This window comes from Lepisosteus platostomus, chromosome 10 (genome assembly GCF_059453375.1).
Source record: "Lepisosteus platostomus isolate fLepPlt1 chromosome 10, fLepPlt1.hap1, whole genome shotgun sequence".
NCBI classification, from domain to species: domain Eukaryota; kingdom Metazoa; phylum Chordata; class Actinopteri; order Semionotiformes; family Lepisosteidae; genus Lepisosteus; species Lepisosteus platostomus.
The window spans coordinates 1,402,718-1,414,896 of NC_142620.1; the positions used below are offsets into that span (position 1 = coordinate 1,402,718).

General features: G+C 37.7%; 1 long non-coding RNA gene across 1 annotated transcript; it reads right to left on the bottom strand.

The window, feature by feature from the left end:
- Positions 1-1,310: 1,310 nt before the first annotated feature.
- LOC148652996 (uncharacterized) lies at positions 1,311-6,066 on the bottom strand. The gene is made up of 4 exons (XR_015941534.1): positions 5,639-6,066; positions 4,008-4,056; positions 1,967-2,052; positions 1,311-1,875 (listed from the first exon to the last, which is right to left on the bottom strand). It is a non-coding gene; the product is annotated as an uncharacterized LOC148652996 (long non-coding RNA).
- Between the last annotated feature and the right edge of the window lie 6,113 nt (positions 6,067-12,179).

The window sequence follows — 12,179 nt, forward strand, 5'->3', positions numbered from 1 at the left end:
CCTTCACTGTGCGGTGTCAGTACAGCCCTGGCCCAGACTCTGGGACACCCATATTTAGTTTCTGGCAACAGGCTCATATCTAACTTGCCAGGACATACTGGCAGCACTGGAAAGGAGGCCATTGCATCTTTACAGTTTACAGGAATGTGTCAGCAATAATCTCTTGGCGATCGTTGCTGGAAATTCAAAATGACAAACTAATGAAAGCATTGTGATACAATATGGCAGCAAAAGCCTTTCCTAATTGTGTCTATTTAAAGCAGCTGTTATGAGCTCTGATTTGGTTAGAAACAAATACATCTTACATGACATCACCCCATTGGTGTTGATTAATTAGAAGCTAGCGATTGTTTTAAATAAACATAAGTAGCCAAGGAAGGCCGTTAATGATTCTCTATGTTTTGGCCAACAAGACCAGTTGGTTTCAATTAGGTCGGCTCAGGGTGCTTGAGTCTAAATATTATCGGAGTAATCTTTCCCGTCCATGTGTCCTCTCCTGTGGCAGCAGAAAGAACTGCTCTGGCTTACAGCTTGAAATCTAATTTCAATGGTGACCTCTTGGCAAGCAATACTCTCTTTTTTTAAGATGAAAGATGACTGTGTTGAAATCCTTAGAATCTGCCTTTGCTCCTTTTTCTAAAACACTAGCAAAGCACTAGTGGAAATACATTATACACTTTTTAAAGATAGGAAGGCCTGTTTGTTCAGGGTGCAGACTGATCTTCATTCAGAACAACAGATGGGGCAGTGCTTTAATAGATAAGCTTTTCTTTTCTTTTTTTTCATTTTAAAAATGACGCATCAAATTTAAGGTAAAAGGTCTTAAGATGACTCTGGAGAGCTTATCAAAGGAGTCTACAAAAAAGTGCAGTCCTTGAAAGGGCTTTTTTAAAGGTAATGGTGTACCTTCGAAATCTTGGCAGTTGTCATGTTCTTTCTTTTATAAAGAACCTCAATATCTACTGTACTCATGTTCATGGCAAAGTCAGGCTTTGTTTAATTTGTTCCAGGCCTGAGATTCTAATAATAATATTTATTTGTGTAGTGCTTTTCATGATTTGTGTAGTGCCTACTCTGTCAGGCAAACAGTACTGATTCCTTTTAGTATTTAACAGAGAAGACTACAAGGGATGGTCTGTTGATTTTACACAATGCATTAAACATTAGTTAGAATGTTAGGATCATTTTTGTCCATCAAAATACAAAAAACAATAGTACTACTTCTGAGTCAGTCCAGAGAAGATGGACCTGATGTAACATTTCCATGCTCAAAGGAATGTCCTACACTGACAGACTTACAGAACTAAATGTTACAATTCAATTCAGCTTTATTTGTCATTATACTTACACAGCTGCATAGTATAATGAAAGGTGTTTCTCATTAGTCTCTGAGGTGCAGTATATATGTAGAACAGCAGACAAGACAGTAGACAGGAAATACAATAACAATAACAGTGTGAATAACATTAAGGTACCAGTGCGACAGCACCCATATCTGTTAAAAACTGTACAAAAGTACACAAACAGAGCAAAGTACACGAACAGAGCAAAACAGTGCAAAGTAATACGGCGATTATCAAATAGAACAACTATCAAATAGTACAACTACAATCAAGTACAGTTTTAAGTTCAAGTTCGGCTTACATTCAATTGTCAGAGGTATGTCGTATGTAGTGTTGTAGTACAGTCGTTGTGGGTGCAGGAAGAAGTGAAGAGAGATCAGAGTTTGATGGGTGGGAGTGGAGGGGTCAGGTTTGAGAATTGAGATGACAGAGTGTCTAACAAGCAGATTGTTGAACAAATGTTATAATTCTTCCTTGTTGAAATGAAGGAGATTGTGAATACAGCCTCCCCTTGGTAGTCAAAGGTTGGGTCCTGTGAAAAAGGACATTAAAGTGTTGGTACAGTATGTGGTTTCTTGACATTTCATCAATGTACAGATCCTTTTGCCACAAAACAACAGTACCATCCTTGTCTGCTTCTTTGGCTACCAGGTTGTCCCTTTTAGGGAGTGATCAGAAAGCCTGGAGCTTTCCCTGGGTGTGGGTGGACCTGTAGTAATTGAGAAGAGAAAGATTTGGGAATGTGGTTATTGTCTTGGTGTAATCAACTGGAACAAAGTATGGGTTTTGCGGTAAATGGTTATTTCATTTACACTCTTGTGCAATGTAGCCATTCAAAGTGAAAATGAAAGCAATCATATCCTGTAAACATGCAAAGGTTTCACAAAGTTTTCCTTGTCTTTTTATCATTTGAATATAAAGTAAGGACTCAGCATAGAAATTAACTTCAGTGTTGTCCTGTGAAATATGTTCAACACATAGTGCGGTTTGGAGAGGATCCTTTGTTCTCTATCATTTAATAGTACTCCATACATAGTCCAATATCTAGAAACATAGTGAGCTGGAAATGTAAAATTGCAGGAACTATCTTCCCATGCCCTTGTTTTGTTAGATATACAGTAATGCTTATCTGCATAGTTCTGCAAAGTCCCTTTCCTTTAAGTCCTACTGTATGTTCTGCACATTTTCTTTTAATCCAACCAGTTACAGCACTTACTTAAAGGTAAAACTTTTAACAGGTTCTGTATTTCATAGTAAACATTCTGTTTAAGTCGATATTCAGTACTGCATGTGCATAGGAATATTTGAAAGAAGGTTTAATATTTAACAGGAACACAGGAACAGAAATGACTGAAATGAATGCTGCTGTTCTAACTGATGTATTTCCACTGATCTTGGGGCAATCGATTGTTTTGATTCATGTTTCGCCTCAATGTGGTCAAAAAGACCTTTGGCATTATGAAAGGTCATTCTAAGTACAGTACCACTTCTTCTTGGTGTCGCAAAGCCACGATTACACATCTTGTTGTATGAACGCTTCCTGTGCCTGAAAACTAAGATACAACTGGCTTTTTGTAAAACATGATTATTTATTGTGAAAATATTATTGTAAGAATTTGTTTCAGGAATTCCCTTACTTTACAATAGACTTTCTTGATGAAGACTCTTTCCTTTTAATTATATCAGTATCTCAAATTTCAATCTAAAAGACATAGATAAAAGTTTTGTTTATGTGCATCTGCAATGACTTGTAATTAAACACTTTTTTTTGTTGGGGCATGGGGGGAATAATACTTTTTAAGAATCATTTTTTTTCAACTTAACAATTTGGAAGTGAAAATGACTAAGTCAGTTGCAGACTCGTTATTTGTGTATAGGTCCCCAAATTAAAAAAGGCAAAGGAATAATAAATTGGAAAAATACCTTAAGATTTATCTATGGAGAGATTCAACATTACACTGCATGTGGTTCTTCTATGTCACATGGCTTCAGTTTCATTAGGGCTGTGTGTCATGTCAAGATTGTCCATTTTCTACTGTAATGCATTTTTTCATAGGTGCATTTATATGCATTTCCATTATAAAAGCACCTGTGCCTATAAAGCTGCATGTGCATTTAAATAGGAGTTGCCAAGAGTGTTTGCATTAGACACAGAAATAAGGATGTACTGTATCTGCCCTCATTTGTTAGGAACCCACACACTGTACAGTGTCATCATAATACTGTATTGCCATATCTGTACACTTTTTTTAAAAGTGTTTGTTGTGGATCCTGTTAATAGACAAATTCTAATTCTATGCTGCGCTTCCAGAATCATCACAGTTAATTGGCAAACAGGAGACTGCGTTGCTGGTACCTGTAAGTTATGGTTTGGTAATTGCTCAGAAGATTGAAATATTTTCTATTCTGAATTACAAAATACGTGCACAGCAGTACTTAGGAGACCATCAAGAGCATTGTGATCGAAACTCGCGTCTAAATTATCTTGCTCCCATCGTGTCATTAGGGCACAGAGGAGGACACCATGAAAGCACTGCTGAAATCTCCTTGAAGATGTAGGGAAAAAAAGAGAGTATTGATCTGTCTGTCCACGGATATGATACTTAAGCCTGGTACTCAGAGGTAGAGAGCCAGAGATCCATATCTCAAAGACTTTAATCCAACCTGTTCTCTTCTTGGATTGGCCTCCACCTCAGCCTCTTGACAACTGCTCCTGCAAGATCAGACATAGAAGATTTTATTATTTATTTATTGTTTCCAGCTCTTCAGCTAGCAGCACAGTGCAAATGCAGATGGCTGTGCTCCAGTAGCAGTATTGTGGCCAAGATGATCAAATATTTCTATATTCTTTACTTTTTTTCATTTTCCAGTGAAATTATTTCAATTCCTGTTTTCGTGGTTCAAAAGGGATGATTTAGCCCTGTCTTAAAATGTACTAAAGGGCATTAACACATATTCTGCTGGTGTTTTGAAGTGCAACTTGCCCTGACAAGTTCTGGGTTTGCAGTGTTGTGTGCTATTTATATAATTTTACTTTAAATGTAGAGTTTTTCTGTTTATATGTGGTCTTTTTCCTCAAAGGATCTTTCATAAGTATGGCAAAATAACATTTTCTTGGGAGGGTAAGGAACACTTATACTTGTTTTGAAAATTATATAAAAATAAGATTCAGTTAGATATTAAAACATTAATATTACTCAATCTTTTGTGTATTACTTAATAGTTTTATTACTGTTTTGGCAGATATCTAAAGATATATAGACGTTTTCTAACATGCAAATGTACAAAGGACTGGCAAGCTAAAAACATTTCCGGTTGTATTAGGTATGATCCTCTCCCAAGTACACTGTAAGAATGTCAATCCTGAGAGCAAAAGCCAGAATTCCCACTCCTCGTGACAAGTGAAAAATATTACACACACACAATGCATGAAAGCAGCACACCTCAGCTTGCTCAGATGCCTGGAGAAAAAGAAAGAAACGGGAACTTGCCTTTATGCAGAATCATAAATACTTTACTCTGAAAACCTGGCTGAAACTGCAGTAGCTCAGTGAAGTGGGGCCAGCATTTCACTAGCACTGGATCTGGAAACCATTTTGAGGGAGTATACCACATAAGATATGAAAAAGGGATTGAGTCTGGAAATAAAACGTAAAGCCAACAAAAGGTCAATTAAATTTAGATTTGACTCATTTTTACACACTGTTTGAGTCCTGGTCTTGCTCGTTTAAGAGGGCTTCAGGATCCTTAATGTTCACAGTATGATTCATTCAACAGTTTAATACTTCTAAGAGCCACCATGATGGGTCATTAGTTGCCTACTGCTCGACTATCACAACTTTCAGAAGAGACCCCAATTTTTTGGAGCCTATTCCAAAACTCTAGACTTGACTTTGTGTGACCTGATGATACCCAATACCGAGATAATATACTTTCGTTTTAAAATGCAAATGAACAATTATTATTTTTAGTCTTATTTTTCAGCACGAATAGCGCAAAACATAAAGGCAATATTTATGAATGCCTTGAGGTTTTTGTACAGGCATGTAAAAAATCATTATTACATAAGACTGGAAAAGCCTTTGATACTATGCGTAATAGGAAATATATTTTCAATAATGTCTCCGAAGAGCCAGCAGCTTGAATGGGTGATGCTGTAAAAATGCAAAAACAAATGATGAAATCATTAGGCCAGATATTTCAGTGAAAGGAGGATTCTGCTGGGCAGTTGAAGGCAGAGATCAGCTGCTTCATGAACACATGCAGACAGACTGTAGGAAGAGAGTGCTGCCTACCTGCCAGGGCTGAGATAAAGGTCTGAGCTGAAAAGGATCCCATTCTCCCTTCTTCTCTCCTGCGCTGAGCTTTCTGGTCTCTGGCAGATGTTGGCATACTAGTCCGAAACCTTAGGAGGTCGACTGGGGCCAGCAGGCTGGGGTGAACAAATTGTATTTACAAACACGCAAAGAATTAATCTTCCTTGTAACGACTCAAAGGAGTCCAGACAACAGAATGAGCCAAGATGCAACAGCTTTTTAGCATAAGAGTGAATAACCTGGGAGTTCTGCTTCTTATTGCTCACGCCATCCTGAAAATATCGCCTGTGCTGGCAAACTTTTGTGTTCATCATCACTAGCGATGCAGAAAGAATTTTTTAACTGACTTGAAGTCATCAAATTTCCCTTGGATTCAAACCAAGATTGCATTTTTGTTTCTATCAACCAATTAGACAGCTGTGAACTGTTATTGTTGTTTAGTTACACTCCAGCAGCTCGGCTGAAGGATTGCACAGCAAGTTATCGTTATTTTCTTCTTTTAATTGACAGCATTCACACGTAAACCTTTTCAAGCAACATGTTTATTGTGACACATTTTTTACAGATTGTCCTTATTTTAAAATGTTTTTGCTTATAAGTATAATCATATATTAGTAATAAGGTTATTAATCAGTTCTAGTGACCCCCCACACTCCACCCTGAACCATATACATCACTTATTTTTGAAAACTGTTTGACATAATTTTATTATTTCCAAATTTCTCTTTTAAATCTAATCAATTAGCCACATCTCAAGAGAGCAAAGGGGCTAATTCACTCTATTATTTTTCAATATTGTGACACATATTTGAAATGAAAGTACGGTAAATATAGTGTTACTTTAATCACTACTATTTATTATTGGTCTTTTTAAAGTTGTTCATTTGGGTTTAACTCTTACTTTGGCATTTAATATTGAGCTTTGTGGACTTATTTTAACAGCTTAGCTCCTACAAGATGGTTTAAATAGTAACCAAGGTAACCAGCAAGCAGCAGAGAAACTTGAACCAGACCTATGACATTGACAGAGGTCAGAGGTCAGGACTGTCTGGATAAGCACCCATTTGAAAACTTCCTGTGCTATTTGCCTGTCTGGTCACTGTGTCTGACCTTCATGTCTGGAAATTCCAGAACAAGAACGATATTTCTGTTACTCATTTATAATTTGTGAAACCAGATTAATTTCTGTTTATCAGAGGTACAAATCTGCCAAAATGTTGTCTAGTTCATTATTATGAATAAAGTCTGATGAAATAACCAACAAATGAAGAATGGGATCATTTTAAACATTATTTAATTTGTATATTGCTCAGATTTTGTAAGTCATATATTAACACTGTGCAAATTATTGGGTGATTGATTGCACAGTTTAAACAGTGAAAAGTAAGGAATAGTAAAAAAGGAGTCTACAAAATTATTTTTGTTAATAACACTAAAGTTTTCTTTCTCATCCCCAAATCCATGTCATTGTCTGTACTGACACCCCCAGTCAGACGCTGCTGTGAGAGCCGGGCCTGGAGCTGCTGGAGAGGCTGGAGAGGCTGCTGTCTCTCCCCATGTGCAGGAGGCCCAGACTGGCCCAGGTGTGCTTCCTTCACTGCACAGCCGCCCCATAGGAACATGAAACAATCTACAAAGTCCTTCACTGTACTAACACTGCTCACCTTCAGGCACAAAACAGGGAAGGCATCCTACACAACGTATGAAAGAAAACAAAATGTTTATGAGATCATCATCTAGAAAAAATATTATATTAATATTAATATGCGACTGGAAAGATCAGGGGTGGGTTACTGAGCCATCCTACCTGGTTTGCGACAGGAAAACTATGTAAAAAAATTCAGAGATCTGTTATGATCCCATCTAGATTTACCAAGGCTTATTTCCGCTATATCTTAATGAATATATACAGTGTCACCTGTGTATTGCGAGTGGTGTGGGAATGTTGCATTTGCAGTCAAAACTTTATTGTGTCCAGTATAACTTTACATGTCAGCAGGAGAAACACAGAATCAAAAATGCAAGGCCAGAGGACACCACGTGCGAGTGATTGTTGTTGCTTGTTTTCCTTCACTTTGCATTTTACTGTAGGTCTTTTTTAACTCCATTTTTAAACATGAATAAAATCTGCTACAATGCTGTCTAGTAAACAGAGGGGATGGGGTTGGGGGTTGGGTTGTAGGCACTGGTGACGCAACTCGTCTACTGGCTGGATCCATCCTTTGGTTTGGTCCCCAGCACTGACCTAGACTGACCTGGCAAATCAAATGAGGAGCTGGCTCTGATCTGAACCAGAGATGGGCTGCCCAGCCCTGCTTAAAATTACAGTGCATATGTTGCTTGTGTAATGGCCTGGGGCCCCTGCACTGTGAGAACAAATGAACAATTCATCATCCACAGCTGTCCGACAGGCCCAGGTGACTGCAGATTCAAAGCATGGGGGCAGGTTTTAATCGGCCAAATGCTAATTGGATGGTCTGGAAAGATTAGAGCAGCCCTGAAGCACATTTCCTATCAATAGAGGCATCTTCAAGACTACTAGAAATCAATGGGCTCCTTTTTAAGGACAGAATACTATATAAACAGCTAAATAATGGGATACAATGGTGACAATTAGAATTATGATTCCTCTGCTGTGTGCAACATTTGGGTTTGCTCAGTATTCCCATTAAAGAGAAGGAAATCCTTCAGAGAGTGTCCTTATTTATCTTTGCTTTTCATTTATATTTTTCATGTTTAGTTATTCTTTGTTTTTATCTTTTGTTTGTTTCTAACCATTAGGAAGCAGAAGTGGATTGGACTGCTGGCTGTATTGTATTGTATCAGCATTTGAATTCTTTGGTGTTTCATGATATGTATTATTTTCATGTGTTATCATCTTGAATTTAATTCTGGGCAATAATGACCATACTCTGCATCTGGATCATAGCTGTAAGCTGCAAACGCCATAAGTCTTGATAATGTGAATGTTAACGTTATTTCTGCTACAACTGTTTGAATAAAGAAAAGCTGCAAATATGCACACCTGACAAATACAGAATAACCCTGTTGTCAGTGCTTATCTCTAAAACTGCACATTCCTCAAAACAAATTGTCCATAAAGAGCTAAATGAATGGCTTAAAGAATACATATTTTCTGTATTAAACTTAGAACTAGTCCGTATTTCTTCTATATAAACTGATGAATGTGTATAGATTTAAACTTCATCATTGAAAATGGAGTGGTTATTTGACAAATTTTAAAACCAAGTTTTGTTAGATATGTTTTTTATGAAAACCTGGGATCATTTTTGTGACATAACTGGAGGGTGGTAGTAGGAGCATGTGTGTGGTGAGGGGAGATAACTGTAAGTCACACATGCACCCACTGCACAGACATGAATCACCAGAAGGGTATCAAAATATATGCTGTCACTTTTGGTCCACCACATACTGTAATTACAACAGGAAAGTTGTAATTCTGTATATCCATTGTATCACTTACATCATGCACCCCCTGCCTTCAGACTTAATAAGTGCGATGTAGTGTTTTGACAACCATTGCAGCTATGACTGCAGTGGACAGTGACACTGGTCTTCCTATAATGCATGTTGCCAGGCCCTGCTTCTCTACTGCCCCGTGAAAACACTTAGCAGAGGAGTACCTAATGGCATATACTTGTTATTAGACTGCATAATACGCTACAATGTCTTGAAATCGCATGAAGGATATCCATGAGCTTGAGTTCATGTGGCGTGAAGTTAAAGTGACTCAATTGCTGTAGTGTCTAGGGCGAGCACCTGCTGTTGCCTCCATTCAGGACTGGAATTGGGAGGCATTTCTTTACAAAAAGACTGTTGGGAACAAACTGACCAGCCACATCAATGAAGCTAACACTTTGCGTTCCTTCGAGAAGTGGCTGGATAAAAGGTATTGATCAATTACTGAATAATTACTGATCAAATGGAATGGATCAACTTGCCTCATAAGACTTTACTCTTGCAGAATGCACTTTCAATTAACAAGCTTGTATGCTTGTACAGTATGTATGGTATGTCTATTTTTATTTGACATATTTATTTTTTGTTTGAGGCATTCACAGATTTCAAATACAAACCCAAATCAAATGTATACTGTTGCTCAAGCTGGACTATACCTTTAAATCCCATTAAATCAATAAAGAATGACAGCATTGTGGGACAGTTTCAGAATCCAAAACCATAGCCAAAGTGTCCATTAACTAGTTGTTCCTTTAAATTACTCTGTCCCCCACAGCTTGTAGAGTGGTGGCATTCTGCTACAGGTAAATCTCAGTCACAATCAGAATATAGTCCAGGCTCACACTGGCAATATCTTAAAAATTATAAAAAGATTTTGCAATCAGCTAAGACATGAAATGTGTTCCTATACTGTAATAGTCCCCGTTGCTTACATGCTAAAACTACACCACAAATGTCAACTGGTGAAATGTTCAAGTCATTCTGCTCCAAGATCTCTATTTGAGTTTTCACTCAAGAGCGGACCTTCTTTAACAGAAACTGGTCTTTTTTAATCAACATCAACTCACAAACATGTCTATATCTTCACAACCCTGCATCTCTGAATGCTTTTTATGACTAAATGATGAACAAATTAAAGATACCTATCAGCAAACTACTGTTCCAACAAAGGAACAGTATGGGTTTCGCCTTCTTTTCATCATTTATCATTCATCGATAAACTGCCACCACAAAAGGGTTGATATCTCCATCCTTGTGAGAGCAAAACCTTTTTGTTTTAAGTAAGAACATCCCCACTGCCCAGGAGCCTGGGGCAAAACAAGAGCTCATCTGGCCAAGCTGAGCATATGAGAACAAATAATGCCCACAGGACAACCTTTAACTCCTCTGCGCTGCTGCTTCTGTGGCCTTCTGTCTGCCAGCTGCAGGAGTTTTCTATCTGGGTGACTATTGTCCTGCATCCTCAACATGACAGCTTTGTAGCCACGTTGTGTGCAGTGAGACGGTCAAACATGTCCATTTTGTTTACAACACATGCCGCTGTTTTTTTTAGTGATGTTAGCACACAACTTGCCGTGCCTTACTGAGACCTTAAAAACAGTACCGAGCATCAGTGCATCAGTGGAAAAAAACATCACTTTGGTTCACGGTAGCCTGATGTCTTACTCTGAAATCAATCCTCTTTCTATATAGATATTTATAATTATTTGTGTGACAGACTTAAGGCATAGAAACAGCGGCCCTGCCTTCACATTCACCTTTGTTTAAAAGCAAGTAATTGGCTGGGAGATCAGTAATAGGAAGTTGTGCTGGAGAGTTAATCGAATAGCTCCGAAGAGAAAGGCAAGTCTAGGTGGGAATTTTGGAGAGGGCTTCCTGCTTTTTTTGTTCTAATCACTTCCACATGCCATTAATTTTAGTCTTTGATGACCTCTGAGAGTATTCCAGGCCATGACAACCCTTAGAATTTACAGTTTTTGCTGGAAGATTTCCATCACACTCAAAAGAATTGACTGCTTGACAAAGAATTCTGCATGTTGCTGAGGGTTAGCTTTGCCTTTATTACAGTATTTGTTTACAAGACTTTTACAAGCAATTAATGACTTTGAACATGCTGTACATAGTAGCATAGTGGTAAAATTGTGTACTGTACTTATTTAATTTGTGCATGTTAAATACCCAGTTATATTCATGTCAAAAGACTTTGTTTTGGTAGTGCATTGCTTTGTGCCAATATGTCTGATGTGCTGTTCTTTTCCAGGTACTTTTATTGTGAAGGTCACTTTTAAATGGACAGCAATGACTCTGTCCGATAGTGATCCATCCGCATGCCACTCAGGCTTGGAAGTCATAGCTAATGTCTGTTGTTTTTTCATCCTTCCATCTTGTGACATGAAGAAAACGGGGAGCTTGTGAGTGATTCTCTTGTGTGTCATTGATAAAAATAATAACAAAAACATTTATAGACATTAGTACTTATTTTTTTACTTACTGCCACAGACAAATGTACCACGAGCAGCTGGTTCATTTTTTCAGATGTATATTTTTTTTCATGTCTAACAGTTTGATCAGGACATATTTAATAAACTATAGGTCTACAAAACATAATCAATATTGAAATGTTTCAATATTCATGTCTTTAAGTGTCCCCTTCCTGAAGAAGTTGATGGGAGAATATGCTTCCACAGTTTTTTTTTCCTGTTTTAAGAATAGTTTTTGTGCTATGCAAAAGGAAATGTTGTTAACAGCTTTTCAGGATTGGAGTAATTCCACCTGCTCATACCACAGACGTTTTAAAGCCTAGCAGTTAAATGGGCTCTCCAGATCACTCTAGTTCATATGAAGATGCTCAGGATATTTTCAATATGACCATCCACTGTCTTTCTGCTTTGTGTTTTCTGCTCCCTGAACACTGTGCCACTTTAAACCAGAGGTGGTGCCCCAGTTGTTATCCTAGGGAGATGAATTATTTTATATACTGTATCCCTGTCAAACTAAGTGTACATTATTTACTCACAGATAGCAGTTGAACATTTTCACA